Source organism: Ixodes scapularis, unplaced genomic scaffold (assembly GCF_016920785.2).
Source record: "Ixodes scapularis isolate PalLabHiFi unplaced genomic scaffold, ASM1692078v2 PGA_scaffold1__304_contigs__length_218370807, whole genome shotgun sequence".
Lineage (NCBI taxonomy): Eukaryota > Metazoa > Arthropoda > Arachnida > Ixodida > Ixodidae > Ixodes > Ixodes scapularis.
In genome coordinates, this window is record NW_024609846.1 from 66382902 (window position 1) to 66398428 (window position 15527).

The 15527-nt window shown below is 46.1% G+C and overlaps 1 protein-coding gene across 1 annotated transcript in view; it reads left to right on the top strand.

Annotated features, from left to right (window-relative positions):
• Positions 1-15527, top strand: part of LOC115316675 — a 101744-nt gene that overhangs the window by 34714 nt on the left and 51503 nt on the right. The window lies entirely within an intron of this gene.

The window sequence follows — 15527 nt, forward strand, 5'->3', positions numbered from 1 at the left end:
TGTGTGGAGTGACACAAAGAGGTTGTCGCCCTTACCATCAAAATGGTACGTCCCCTCCCCCCACCTCAGCCAATGTCACGAAACAGACAATGCACAGGGGCGTCTCTATGAAACTATTTTTGCACCAGTGACTTTAAGCCTGTGCATAACACTTGTGGCAGAGGCATCTAATGAATTCTTCACCTGCCACCAACTATTGTAAGAGTTTGTGGTTTGTTAAAGGGGCCCTGCAATCATATTTAAGCATCTACCTTTTTTGCGGTTTCCACATCTCGGCAACAGTTACAATCACTTATGAAAGTAGCTTTTGTTCAGTATTTTAGATCAGAAAAGTAACAAATGCAGTTTATGAAGTACGGAAACAAGAAATGATCCGTCGACATACCTGCCACCAAGCAGTGGAAAAGGTTGCGCATACTAGAAAAGGGTAGTGGGATGAGGCACGAATGAGCAGTAAGTTAGAAAGGTCCCGGATGTACGCGGCGGCGCTGTGGTTGTATACCGGCTCACGAATACAACCGGTTCCGAGCATTCTGAAGGCCTTCGGAGCAGGTTTCGCTTGCGGTTTGGCCGTTGGATGGTATGGCAGTGCGAAGTGGCTCCCGTTCTGAACTGATCTTTACCGTGTGTTTGCTGTCGTTTGTGGCCAATGAAGTGTCATGCCGAATTAGTGTTTAATCGCGCAGCACATGTATTGCGAGCCACCCTGGCTGCCCGCTTCATACAGCCTATCTAGAACATGCTTTAGTGGCGTCCTCTCGAGCCGTCAACACTGAGTGCGGCAGCCGTGAGCGCTTGCTGAGCTCACTACCCCTTCTCTAGTTCACGGCCACTCAAGCGACCAAGGACGTCATGAAGGAGGTTATTTTTTGCTTGTTTTTGTAATTTTAATATGCCTAAAACTTTTAAAATAAAGCGAAAGTCGAGTTACTACGTTCAATGCGCTCAGGTTCGGTGCAAATTAAAACCCAGTAAAAAAGCCCTTGCTTAAGAGTGCAACTATCCTTCGTCTGGACTGGTAGAAAGTTAGCGTGAGCAAACAGATGCTGTGATTTCGGGTCTTAACATGGAAGATGTTACAGGGCTCGCTTCCAAGTCTAGGGCATGATAAAAACAATAAACACGGCTGGTAAATTTAGCGGGCGGGTGGAGGTGTAAATAGTCAGTGTATATCAGTTTTGTCGGATATGACCAGACTAATATGTTGTTCAAAATGTAACCAGCTTTTGTGTGGGCTAGCGAGGGCATAACATTAATGAAGTGCGATTTTTTAGCAAGGAGTCCTACCATCCTCCTGCTGATGGGAGGCCAATGTGTAAGCATATTCGGTTGTGCGATTTTTGTATTTGTTGCTAAAAGTGCAACTATCGTCTCTGCTGGGTCAGCTTGTTCAATGGGCTTTCAACACGTTGGCTGGATTCGCTCTTGTACAGGCGGCATCAAAATGAGCTGGCTTGTCGCCACACCGGCCGGAGTGGCAAAAATATCACATGTGGTGCCACTGTCGCGATAGCACTGAGAGCGAGGTTGGAACGGACCACCGAGATTTTATGCATGGGCGAGGCTCCAAGGTTGGGAGAACTCGTTGCAGGGCCAGCTGTTGGTTTTGATGCATCATCACGCCTGTCATGTTTTCTTTGTTTACAATCAGTTGTTGGCTAAATGCACAGCTTATCATTACTATTAACCTCCCCCATGCACAAAATCGCAGCAGCCTGTTCCAGTCTTACTCTACACGGCTTATCCCGACAGGGGTAAGCTGAAGCAACAACCAGAGTCTGGTCGTCGCTCCACCTCATTTTGATGATGACTGTACCTGGGATGTTTCTGTGGTTACGGTACACAGCTTGCATGTGACGTCATTCTCAGCCATGCCAATATTTTATGCGCTGCGAGCGTTCAGTTCGCCGTGTTAGCTTCACACCGCAGAAGTTGTAGTTTGAAGAAACCACTAACTGGAACAATCTGTCAGTACCCAGCAATGGCGACACTTGCGAGCTATATGGGAGCTGCAGGTGCACAGCAGGTGCTCAAGTGCTGTCAGGTTGTTCATTACACCACACGTTTAACGCTTAAAACTGCAGAGGTGCTCAGTGTACTCCGTGTACTATCAACTCTTGCCTCTCCCAGTTTGATGCCCTTAATGTCAACAAAATTATGTCGCACTCTTCTTTGCTGACTCATTTGTTCAACTGTTCAAATGTCTTCTCTCTCTCTTTTTTTTTCTTGTAGTAGGCAGAGCACTAAAGCTTTAAAGGAAATTCGTAGAAGCCTCAAAAAGGGATATAAGGTTTCGCTAAGAGAATTCTTCCTTTTGCGTTGCTCACGGTAGCTACCATGATCCCCCACCCCTTGGCACGAGTTCAAAGCTTTTTAGAAATTCAAACAAAATATTGTGTGTGTGCGTGCGTGCGTGCGCGCGCGCTTTATTGGGGAAGGTGTTATAGGTACATGAAGCTACGTCCACTGCTTTCGTTGCGCGAACACTCGAGAAGCGGAAACACCTGCCTGGACAATGGGCACCCACTCTTACCTTCCCCTGGGCAAACTTTACGACTAGGCGATTAAACCGTATATGTAGAAGACACACTCCAAACCTTGAAGTGCAGAAGAGGAGCGCAGCTTAACAACCGTCGACGACCGCCATTGATGATGTCAATGTACGTGCAGTTTTCTGTGGATTGAAAGCGCCTAAGTAGATTTCAAAATCAAATAAAAGCTTGTAGACAGTGTTAGTAATTAAATTTAAATATTTTTTTATTTTTTAAATGATTATTTACGTTATCGTTATGACACAACAAAACCAAGGCCGTGTTCCAAATGAATTCGAGTTACTCCGGCTACTCCGGCGGGTTGTGTCACGTGACATCACAAATTGACAAAAAACAATGAAAAACGTTGGACGCGGGTCTAGTAACGGTGGAACGTGGTCAGGTTTTAGAACGCCCAAGTAAAAAAAAAAAAAAACCTTACGCTAGAGTAAGATCGAGTGCACTTTGGGACACGCGAATACGACGCTAACGACACATACGACCGTCCCCATCATCATCACCACCACCATATGGACAAAATGGCGCCGTTATCTTCGGTCTCGGCTCGGAGAATCCTCCTTGGCTCGGAGTCTGTGCTCTTCGAACAGTCTTCGGGTTCGTTCTCGCGTTGTCAGTCTCTTTTAACTTCTACATGCTCTACACAAAAAAAAAAAGAGGTACTGGTCCTGTTTTTTGTCCTTCTGGAGTTTTGGTACAGTCTGATCGCTATTTCATTGTGTGGATATCGCACTGATGTTTTAATTAAGGTTATTCACTGTTATTCTCCTTGATAGTCTTACGTTCTGCACAGGAATTATACATGCTAAGTAGCTGCAAACAAAAAGTCAGTATGACCTCGGTCGTTTCTAATTGTGTCGTACTACTAGAACGCCCAACAGCGATTTTTTTCCTGGACACCTGAGGCATTGATGTATCACCACAAACTCCGACCAACGGTTGACGACGAACAAGTCCTTGTTTGTTTGTCGTGTTGTATTAATTTCAAAACCTCGTAGCGTCGTGCTGTCACAAGAGAGAGAGGGGCTACATAAAAAGGACGTCAATTGCCTGACAGGCACAAAATAGGCCCATCTGACTTTTATTGTCGCAATCGCAGAGCGGCAGTCCCACCAAAGAACGCTGACAGCAAGGTTTGGGCACAATATTTTTGCACTCAGAACTGTGGCTGGCTCATATATGACGATAAGTTTATTTTCTCTTAACTTGTACTGAGGACCACGATGAGACTATCAGTACTCTATTCACTTTTTTTTGTATGTTAAATATTCAAACAATGAAACGTGAGATCAATGACTTATTGTGCTAACCATGACTCCAGTCAGCTTCCATTTGTAGATACTCAAGTGTCCAGTTATGTCACAAGCCACACAAAATGACTAGCCTCTCAACCCTTCCACAACCAGAAATGTAAGTGACAATAATCCCATTTGCTATGGTTTATCCTCTTCATCTTTCATACCATTATGTCTGCAAACACTGGCGGTAGAGATACCTTGGGGTGCCAGTAAAATGGCGTGAATACACTGGTCACGGGAAGAGTCAACACAAAGAAGTGGTTGATTTAAAATCTTTACTCAAGAAAACCAACTCCCTTTACAGATACTGCGTTTGTCAGTGTGCATTTCGCCCAGGGAGTTAAACACGAAAGCTGTGTCATCCGACATTGCTTGTTTGTCTATTTCATAGTCTTTTGTTGCCAGCTTAGGTCCCTCTAGAGAAACAAATATGCATTCAGTGTGCTCTACGTCGTGTGCGCCAGGTGGGTCGGTGAGCTCCGACAAAAAGGTCACCTATCCAGTGTACTCTTCTGCTTGTTTTCGTTGGTTGCTGTTTGTTGCACTAGTGGAACGGCTGCTGTTTTGTTTCACTAGTGGAACAATTGTTTATTGACCTAGTAAAATGACGCTATACTACTTTTGGTGCACAACCCCAGTGCAGATGATGATTGAACGCGCTCAGTAGCGGCTCCTGGAGTCAACGAGCTCACACTCTTTCCACTAGACAGCAAAAAGCGACTTTCTGTGCACGCTGCTCCCGAGTAAAAGAGTCACACTCTCGTTCACAAAGTCCTGAGACGGTGCGCAAGGAGTGAAAGGAGCGCAGCATTACGTTTTTGCGGATCGCTGACGAGTAGCCCAAGAAAGACGGGACACAGAAGAAGCAGAACGCAAAACGAGTGCTAACTTGCAACTAAAAGGTTTACTGAAAAATTCTGCCGAGCAAACATATCTAGTGCACACACACGTGGCACAATGCCATAGCTATCTTGATGAATAACGACAACATCCATTTGGAAAAAAAGAAAACGAAGTTATCTTTATGATTCAAGGTGGCAATAGAAACAATGTTGTGACCCATGTATGTGCACTAAACCATACAGCGTCATTAAAAAGAAGGGCGCAAAATGAGCGTTAAAAAGACCAGAATAAGGAAACTGCCTGTACTGTACGCAACCAAAACAGAAAAAAAAGCCTAATCCCTCTTGATAAAATCACACTCTTTCCATTAAATGAACAAATGCGGCGCTAATACACGAGACTTAGTCACAGTCGTGTATCAGAACCGCTTCTAGCGTCTCCCTTTCCAACCCCCCTTTTCTACGCCTCACCACCTGCACGCTGCAAGATCCCTACAAGGTGAGGTATTTGGACCGCCTGGTCAAATTACTGGGAGTAGGCCTTTCCAGAGCCACCAATGCCTTCTCTGTGGACATAAAGGGACTTTTACTCAGTACCACATAACCAACTCTTGGTAGCAGAACATGAGCTGATTGAAGCGACAAGTCCTATTTTCTTTCAGAACACCTGCGGGGTCACAGTTCAGGCTTTTCTAGAGGTTTTATATTGCTGTTTGATTTCCATGCTACTTTGCTTTCATGGCAAAGTTTATGTTTAGAAGCATGGCATTTGTATTGAATCCAGTACTATGTAAAATATTTCTTACAAAGTTTGAACACTTGATTTCAGTTGCCTTAGTGGACATTCTGATTGTAAAGGTATGTCGATGATTTCATTGTTTTTGTTAGTACTCAGTGACAGCAACGCCTGGACTCGCTAGCCCAGTATATTTAAATGTTTTAGAAGCTGCTCCAACCATTTGAAGGTCACCCTGGAGCTTCCGGTGGAAAGTTTTCATGTCGGTCAACTCTGCTGAACATGTGTGCTGGATGTACATGCCACGGAAAAAAAGTCCCTATTGCCTTATGACTCGGCCCACTCGAAGTTGATTAAGAGGAGCATCGTTTCGTTATGCCTACAGACGGCAGTTCTGAAATCTTGCCTGCATATTCTTCATAAGACTTTCGACGTTCAGGTATTACACCTGAGACAGTCAGGGTTCCCACCATTTGTTTTGGAGGAAGAAGTGGAATCCATTAAAGGGACACTGACAGGGTATTTACGCTTGCCAAGGTTTTTATTTGTAAATGATACATAAGAGCCCAGCTACACAACACAATTTGCGGCTCGAAATTTGTTTTCTTTCCGCCCAAAAACCGCCGATCGAGAACTGGACGGTTTGAGTCGCACTCGCCCTCTTCTCCATGCTCGCGTGCCAATTTCTATGGTTAAGACACAACCACCAAAGATAATCAAAGTCGTGGGTAATCGAAGGCACTCACCCGATGCTAAATAGACAAAAAATATGATGCCCATTTTTCGTGGCTTGTGAAAAGCTGCAACTATGTTGAATGAAAAAAAAAAAAAAAACAGTTGCAAAACCATGTGATTTTGGTAACTTTCTCCTCCTCTATATTTCTTCTTCCCCAGTCCAGTTTCGGTTTCAAGCAGTTGCATTTTTTTTACTTTATAAAAAATATACTGTAAAACCCTTAATGTTCGCGAGCCCTCATTTTTCGCGAATTTCACGAATTAAAGAATTTGCGAAACTTAAGGGCGCGCGAAAATTTCGGTCCTTAAGATTTTCAATGCAGGCGTCTGGAATTCGCGAAATTTAGTGGTCGCGATTCTGTCATCTGAGACCGATTCGCGAAAAATAGGGGCCGCGAAAATAAAGGGTTTTACAGTATGTGACGCTGTAGCAAAATATTGATAGGGTAGTCTTCTGACACCGTAATGTATTGTCGGGCAAAAAATAAAAGCAATTTTTTGGGGGGTGTCACTGTCCCTTTAAGAAGTTAAAAGCCATAATACTGTACTCGGGAAACATCACAAAAAAATTGAAGTCATGCCTTATGTACATAAAATATTGCACAACTCGAAAAGAGTAGCAGCCAAATTCTGTGTGGTTGTCGTCGTTACGACCCTTTGCGAGTTCTCCAATATCTGCAATGCTCAGCGGACCAAAGGTTAAGTTGCTGGTTTGTGGTAAGAGGCGTGATAATCAGTGCGGCCTCACTTCTCAATGGTTATGGTTCACACCTGCCAATGCAATGCAAAGCTTATGGATGTTCATCTACATTGAATGGTGTGCAAGTGGCAGGGCGTAGGAAAGGAAGTGGAAAGGGAGATGCTAGAAGCGGCTGTGATACATGACTGACCAAGACTCGTGTATTCGCATCGCATCTGTTCTTTTGATAGAAAATAGCATGATTTTATTGGTAGGGCTTAGGCTTTCTCTTTTTTTTTGGTTGCATAGAGTGCAGGGTTTCCTTATTGCGATTTGTTTTTAATGCACTTTTTGTGCCCTTCCTGTTGTGTCACGACGCTGTTTATTGTGTAGTGCACATACATGAATCACGACAACCTTGTTTCTATTGCCGTCTTCAATAATAAGATAACCATTATTTTTTCGTTATGCTTCGTATTTTTTGTTGGGTGTATTTTCGCGCCTTGTGTTGCACTGCCAGTGCTTCTGATGTAAACTTGCTTTTGTGCGTGCCCGCTCTCAAGTGCAATGTGCCTGAAATAAATGGATGGATTTGTAAAGTTGTGTGCAGGGAGTTTTGTTGTCGGGTCTGCTGCATATATAGTCGACCATGCTGATCATCTGAGAATGTCTCGCCTCGTATATTTTCCCTACTGGTTTCAGAAAAATTAGGCATTCCATGATTTGACTGCACATGGCCCAGTGGAGGTCATGCAGCCAGAAGTGTCTGTATTCTGTAGTGGAAATTTGGGTTGATGGAACCTCGCAAGTGGTTAACATCACCAAGTTTGGAAAAGAGGACAAACTGAGATGAGAGTGCTTATTTTTGTAGCTGCTGGAAACAGAAACGGTCAATGGCAATGTGCCCAACATGCAGTGCATCTTTTTGCGGCTGCATTTAGAAACCCTGTTGCTGAAGCAAAGTTCACGCTAGCTGAATTCGGTTTCCCTTTATGTCTAGACTACCTAATCACCAGTGCCAGGTGCCAGTTTGGCCAGCTTTTTGTAGTCGCAAAGAAAGATGGAGGTCAGGCAGGCAAAGCCAGCCCTCGCACAGGGGGGCTATGTTGCACGTTTTGGACCCCCAGGAGACTAGGGAGAAGGAAGTGACGTCAACAACGCTCGTTGGATGTTGATTGGTGTAGTCGCTGATGACGGTATCTGCAGAAGTTGCTAAGACATGTTCATTCACACCTACGTCACTTCCTTCTCCCTTGTCTTCTGAGAGTCCAAAACGTGCAACATAGCCCCCCAGTGGCTAGCGCAGGCTCCAAGTCACTCGGGCAAAACTATCGGAGGCTTGCAGACATGTGTGAATACAATCCTTTGCAGATATTCTGAGGTGAGCATAGCTAGGACAAATCTGACACCTGCTGTCTGCAGCATGCGTGCACATAGCAGTGGGCATGTGGGCATATCACATTGCAGGGGCTAATTGGTAAGCACAGCGAGGACGACCCATGACATCAACCAATTCATTCACACACGTGCCCAGTCGTCGCTGCAGGTGAGGACGATGACAGTAAATGGCCAGTCGGCTTGTGGAATATTTTCTCACTGCCCGCTTCCTTCGCTAAATTTGTAACAATCACTACGTCACTTCGAGTCACTCCACTGTGGGTGTACGAGTGCGTGCAGGCTGCCCGCGCACATGCTTCAGCCCCTCGAGTGATCGCGCAAAAAAAAGCACTGGTCGAAGCAGCTGCCTTCACGCTTTAGTACCTTTTCCAGTGGAGCACAAAAAAGCTGACATCGGGTACAGATCAACTTCGCCGCCGGCTTACAGGCCTGACAATGCACTCCTCCATTTCGACTAGCTGCGGGGAGCGCGATTGATTCTTGCAGAGGCGTGACAGTGTATATGCAAAGCACAATTCAGACGTGCACTCGCGGTTCAGATCACCGCTTGTGCTCCGTTGGCGTCTCACATACGTACCTGGCGCGATTCCTGTTGAGGCCAGGAACGGGCGAATGATGTACTACAAGCGGTGAGTTGGGCATCGCTGTAGGGCAGACTACACAACACCGCAGCGGCGCGTCGTGCGAATGAAATAAAACATTAGCTACACTGGACGTTTTAGCGAAAGGCGAACGAGCTGGGTTTATTTCCAGGCCGTAAATAACTTGGGAGCGCTGGCAGCGGTCGCGGGTCCTTAGGCCTAAACACACCCTTCCGTCCTGGCGTACATACGTGAACGTTACGGCAGAAAGCATAAAACGGCCGTAGCGTAGCTGCCCAGTCAGCATTGAGACCTGTGCGCGTATGTTATCCAGTTTCACACCAACGATACCTTCCAATATCTAGGACTGCACCAATGCACTTTTTCGACTGGGGCGTGGAGTACTCCAAAACAAAACGGCAGCGCGTCTGCTCGCGTCGGTGGTAGCGGGGGGGAGGGGGGCTGCACGCAGCTTAGAACAGCCCGTAGCGCGCGCGTACCACGTGACTGCGCCAGCCAATCGCGCGATTCTTCCCTCCTCCCTTTCCTCCTCTTCCTCCTTCTTTTCTCTCTCGTGGGGCTTTGCCGTGGGGGGTCTCCGAATACGCTTCCCGGAATCGTCATCGCAAAGTACGAGCGTTATATCATAAGTTATTTATTTATTTAGTTCTTTGTGCCTCAAAACGACCGAAATGTTTGTATAAAGCACTTCAGTACAAAAAAAAAAAAACGCTCGCACAATATGCATACATTAACGCATGCAGCCTTATAGAGGAAGGTTAAAAATGAAAGACATTTACAACTTCCTGTAACGCCGAATTAGAGCGCAGCTATTGAGGAGGAGGGGAAGGGGAGGGTATGCCCCTCCTCCTCCTCCCTCCTCTCCTGCGCCCCTCTTCCCTTCTCCCCCTCCTCCCTCCTCCTTCCCTTCCGAGAATCAACGAGGGTCACGTGACCCTCGCGAGGTCACATGACTTTGGTGACGTCACGAGGGTCACGTGACTTCACGGTTATGCCGACGGCGACGCCGACGACGCTCAAGCCGGAAACGGGCACCTAAGAGCTGCGCTCTAAAACGTTTTGATAGATGTGTGCGAAGAGTGACTCAACTCAACAAAAATAATATATGTATCTTTCAACTTTTCAAGGTCCTCGGCTTTCGAGCTTCCGGATCGACGTTCCCACTCGATGGTCGTTTTGACTCTATGGATGTTCAGACTCGGATGGATGTTCTCACTCGATCGACGGTTTGGCTATGGATGTTTCGACTCGGATGGACGTTTTGACGTGTTGGATGTTTTGACTATTGTGTCACGTGACCTAATGGATGTTTTGACTCGTTGCATGTTATGACCCGTTAAATGTTTTGACCATAAGCGGCTCCTCTGGTGTTGACGCATTGTTAATTGTTGTCTATTATGTTCATATAAACTCCAGCTTCTGGAGGGCAGTGTGTGTTCCTCTCCCCTTCACCGGGGTTTGCGAAGAAAGGGAGAAAGAAGGAAACGTGGATTTGGCTCTAGCGGGATGGGAGTGAAAAGAAGATCGACTTTCTCTAGCAACAAAAAAAAAAGTGGCAACGTAATCAAAATGGCGAGAAGGAAGATATTCTTTCCGTTTTTTTTTGTTTTTTTTTATGTGTTTATGCGGGTTTTAGAAATGAACGACTTGACCCGTTGTCGTTACGGCCTGCTATTGTTTTCGTCCTGAGTCCCGTTCTCCCCATCAGTGTGCTTCCCCGCGTCGTAGGCAAGCAATCTAAAGAACAAAGGATTGCATTGCCCTAAAGGTGTATCCACACGACGGACCGGGCCGCGGACCGACTGATCACGTGATGCGCGGCCCGCGGGCCGCCCGGCTGCAATGAGCATCCACACGGCGGACCAAGAGCGCAGACGACAGCTGGAACGGGCCGGTCTAGCCCTCGACCTCACAGCTCCGCCAAACGCATGCAGCGAGCTGCTTTGAGGCTATTTGTAAGGAGCCAAGATGGAGGTTGAACAAAAGAGACGTTTGGCCGCAGTGGCCCTAGCGTTGACTATTGAGGACGAGGAGGACTTAAAGGGGCACTGACACCCCAAAGGTCGTATTTATTTTTATTGTCTAAAACGATGCAAGTTGCAGTCATAGACACGCAAAAAAAACCGCATCGCGAAAAAAAAATTTCCCGCGCGCGCGCGCGCCTTTTTATTTTGGGCGTTTGATTTTCCCGCCTCTCGCCTCCTCGCTTCTTTTGATCGGTGACGTCAAAAATCAGGAAATTTAGAAGCTTTGTAGGCGACATCTCTAGAACATTTAATTACGGCAATCCTAAAACATGTTTTTTAACGCAATTGCGAACGCACTACGGCCCTTCTTTTTGAAATACCAAAAATCGGGAGTTCGTTGTGGTGTCGTCTCCTGGATTTGTATCCTCCAACGGAAAACAGGCGACACCGCTCAAAACCGGTCCGCGCCGCCGCTCACTCCTTTCCTCCTCGCTTTGGGTCGCCATGGCAACAGCAGGGAGTGGTGAAAGGAAGTTGACTCTCAGGTCTCCTCAATTTTTGACGTCAAGGCACCGGCGCCGATCGCGCGGGAATTTCGAATTCGGCATTTGGAAATTGTTTTTTTACTTCACGAATACTGAATTCCCAAATCTCAAATTTTGTGGGTAATGTCCCGGCATCGTTTTCAATCGTTTCGGATAATAAAAAAAAATATGATTTTGATGTGTCAGTGCCCCTTTAAAGGGGTACTCCACCGATTTTTTGAGCTACCTCAACTAACTATATTTTCTGATTCCCCGGCCTTTACTTTCTCCGGTATGCTATTTAGAATCGCGAAATTCATAATAGTTATTGCGAAATCGGCAAATGAAAATGATGCAAAAACCAACATTTAAATATACGCGCGCTTTTCAGGGCCGTGACGTCAGTGGCAGGCAGGCTTGCCAGTCGAGCAAGCAGCCAATAAATAGAATATGCCAATCATTTGTTCCGTGCTGGAGCGCGGGTACAATGACTGGTACGCCTAGATTGCTACCGACAACGCTATGAAATTGACAAACAACAGGGAAATCTCGACGCAACAAAGATGGCAGCGCACAGGGTGTTGCCAGGCGTTCCAACAGTTTCTCATAATGTCTATAGGAAGTCATAGTTGTCTGTCCCCTTCTTTAAGTAACCTTCCATATGTTGGACACATATTTTTCGCATACTGATGACCTATGAAGCACCCATCCCTAAATTCTGAGCATATGTCTAAAAATTTTGAGTGGGCGCTTGCTCAGGATTTTACGGTACACGGCTTTACGTTGGCAAGTCATGCCTATATGTGGTTTTGTTTGCTGTAGTTTCTTATCAGTGTTTTACGGTAGTGTCGTAGCTGGTATTGGAAGACACTTCACTCTCCGCTTCTCTACAAGCCCCTGCCTCAAGTTATGCAGCAAAGTCATAGCGCTATCTGCTTTCCTTCGCAACGGTTTGTGTGGAGTGACACAAAGAGGTTGTCGCCCTTACCATCAAAATGGTACGTCCCCTCCCCCCACCTCAGCCAATGTCACGAAACAGACAATGCACAGGGGCGTCTCTATGAAACTATTTTTGCACCAGTGACTTTAAGCCTGTGCATAACACTTGTGGCAGAGGCATCTAATGAATTCTTCACCTGCCACCAACTATTGTAAGAGTTTGTGGTTTGTTAAAGGGGCCCTGCAATCATATTTAAGCATCTACCTTTTTTGCGGTTTCCACATCTCGGCAACAGTTACAATCACTTATGAAAGTAGCTTTTGTTCAGTATTTTAGATCAGAAAAGTAACAAATGCAGTTTATGAAGTACGGAAACAAGAAATGATCCGTCGACATACCTGCCACCAAGCAGTGGAAAAGGTTGCGCATACTAGAAAAGGGTAGTGGGATGAGGCACGAATGAGCAGTAAGTTAGAAAGGTCCCGGATGTACGCGGCGGCGCTGTGGTTGTATACCGGCTCACGAATACAACCGGTTCCGAGCATTCTGAAGGCCTTCGGAGCAGGTTTCGCTTGCGGTTTGGCCGTTGGATGGTATGGCAGTGCGAAGTGGCTCCCGTTCTGAACTGATCTTTACCGTGTGTTTGCTGTCGTTTGTGGCCAATGAAGTGTCATGCCGAATTAGTGTTTAATCGCGCAGCACATGTATTGCGAGCCACCCTGGCTGCCCGCTTCATACAGCCTATCTAGAACATGCTTTAGTGGCGTCCTCTCGAGCCGTCAACACTGAGTGCGGCAGCCGTGAGCGCTTGCTGAGCTCACTACCCCTTCTCTAGTTCACGGCCACTCAAGCGACCAAGGACGTCATGAAGGAGGTTATTTTTTGCTTGTTTTTGTAATTTTAATATGCCTAAAACTTTTAAAATAAAGCGAAAGTCGAGTTACTACGTTCAATGCGCTCAGGTTCGGTGCAAATTAAAACCCAGTAAAAAAGCCCTTGCTTAAGAGTGCAACTATCCTTCGTCTGGACTGGTAGAAAGTTAGCGTGAGCAAACAGATGCTGTGATTTCGGGTCTTAACATGGAAGATGTTACAGGGCTCGCTTCCAAGTCTAGGGCATGATAAAAACAATAAACACGGCTGGTAAATTTAGCGGGCGGGTGGAGGTGTAAATAGTCAGTGTATATCAGTTTTGTCGGATATGACCAGACTAATATGTTGTTCAAAATGTAACCAGCTTTTGTGTGGGCTAGCGAGGGCATAACATTAATGAAGTGCGATTTTTTAGCAAGGAGTCCTACCATCCTCCTGCTGATGGGAGGCCAATGTGTAAGCATATTCGGTTGTGCGATTTTTGTATTTGTTGCTAAAAGTGCAACTATCGTCTCTGCTGGGTCAGCTTGTTCAATGGGCTTTCAACACGTTGGCTGGATTCGCTCTTGTACAGGCGGCATCAAAATGAGCTGGCTTGTCGCCACACCGGCCGGAGTGGCAAAAATATCACATGTGGTGCCACTGTCGCGATAGCACTGAGAGCGAGGTTGGAACGGACCACCGAGATTTTATGCATGGGCGAGGCTCCAAGGTTGGGAGAACTCGTTGCAGGGCCAGCTGTTGGTTTTGATGCATCATCACGCCTGTCATGTTTTCTTTGTTTACAATCAGTTGTTGGCTAAATGCACAGCTTATCATTACTATTAACCTCCCCCATGCACAAAATCGCAGCAGCCTGTTCCAGTCTTACTCTACACGGCTTATCCCGACAGGGGTAAGCTGAAGCAACAACCAGAGTCTGGTCGTCGCTCCACCTCATTTTGATGATGACTGTACCTGGGATGTTTCTGTGGTTACGGTACACAGCTTGCATGTGACGTCATTCTCAGCCATGCCAATATTTTATGCGCTGCGAGCGTTCAGTTCGCCGTGTTAGCTTCACACCGCAGAAGTTGTAGTTTGAAGAAACCACTAACTGGAACAATCTGTCAGTACCCAGCAATGGCGACACTTGCGAGCTATATGGGAGCTGCAGGTGCACAGCAGGTGCTCAAGTGCTGTCAGGTTGTTCATTACACCACACGTTTAACGCTTAAAACTGCAGAGGTGCTCAGTGTACTCCGTGTACTATCAACTCTTGCCTCTCCCAGTTTGATGCCCTTAATGTCAACAAAATTATGTCGCACTCTTCTTTGCTGACTCATTTGTTCAACTGTTCAAATGTCTTCTCTCTCTCTTTTTTTTTCTTGTAGTAGGCAGAGCACTAAAGCTTTAAAGGAAATTCGTAGAAGCCTCAAAAAGGGATATAAGGTTTCGCTAAGAGAATTCTTCCTTTTGCGTTGCTCACGGTAGCTACCATGATCCCCCACCCCTTGGCACGAGTTCAAAGCTTTTTAGAAATTCAAACAAAATATTGTGTGTGTGCGTGCGTGCGTGCGCGCGCGCTTTATTGGGGAAGGTGTTATAGGTACATGAAGCTACGTCCACTGCTTTCGTTGCGCGAACACTCGAGAAGCGGAAACACCTGCCTGGACAGGCAGGTGTTTCCGCTTCTCGAGTGTCAGTGCCCCTTTAAAGGGGTACTCCACCGATTTTTTGAGCTACCTCAACTAACTATATTTTCTGATTCCCCGGCCTTTACTTTCTCCGGTATGCTATTTAGAATCGCGAAATTCATAATAGTTATTGCGAAATCGGCAAATGAAAATGATGCAAAAACCAACATTTAAATATACGCGCGCTTTTCAGGGCCGTGACGTCAGTGGCAGGCAGGCTTGCCAGTCGAGCAAGCAGCCAATAAATAGAATATGCCAATCATTTGTTCCGTGCTGGAGCGCGGGTACTGTAGCGAGCTTCCCAAGCATTCATTTGACACCATGAAACTGCTTCGAACCAGTTTAAAACGAAATCTACAGCCCAAAGAGTGAACCCCTGCCTTCCACTGAAGTCACTTTTTCATTGTTGCCAGTAGAGACTTCGAGCTTGAAAAACACGGTGAGGAACAAAACTGTAAATTCAATAACTTCGCGAAAAAACAATATTTTGACCTAATATTTGGGATACTATTTTCGCGATGCTTGTTGGTTAGTTTAGCAAAATTTCAAGCAAATCGGAGACAACGAAAAAATCGGTGGAGTAGCCCTTTAAGTGAACCGAAAAGGGCATGCATCTATTGTCCCACAGAGCGGGGAATTGCTCCACGAGCGCGATGAAGTAAAAAGTTGCATCGTCGCACCATGCCGCCATCGTCGCACAACAAAAGGT